We start from the raw sequence: 539 nt of genomic DNA on the forward strand, positions 1-539 counted from the left end.
GCCACAAAACATCGTAAAATTAAAAGCGAAAGTGAAGATGATGACAGTCAATCAAGTGGAGATGAAAGTGGCACTGAAACTGATCACAGCGAATCAAGTGGAAATGAAAGCGACACTGAAACTGATGGCAGCCAAACAATTGAAAATGATCGTGAAATGAAGAAAAGACGTGATTGTCCGTCGGTCAAAAGTGATCGTGAAGTAGATGGCAACAGAGAAAATGATGACAGCCAATCAATTGAAGACCATTTCCTAGCTAAGATAAAGGCTCAGGCCGAAAACTATGAAAATGAATTGAGAGACATTTTTGAACCAAAGCCTAAAAGAAGTTCAACTGGCCTAAGAGGAAAACCAACAAATCCACCAAAGAGAAGAAAAATTGAAAGTGAAGAGCGTTACCAAGAGAATATTGCTAAAATTCAAGGTAAGTAGTAAGGCCGTCGCTCCGTATTTATTAATTGACGAGATAAAAGAGCAAATAATATTTATTATTCATGTGGTTCTGTTGTTAATATGGTGATGCTCTTCTTTAGTTTCAG

This window comes from Contarinia nasturtii, unplaced genomic scaffold (genome assembly GCF_009176525.2).
Source record: "Contarinia nasturtii isolate CC-2019 unplaced genomic scaffold, AAFC_CNas_1.1 Cnas_scaffold_549, whole genome shotgun sequence".
Lineage (NCBI taxonomy): Eukaryota > Metazoa > Arthropoda > Insecta > Diptera > Cecidomyiidae > Contarinia > Contarinia nasturtii.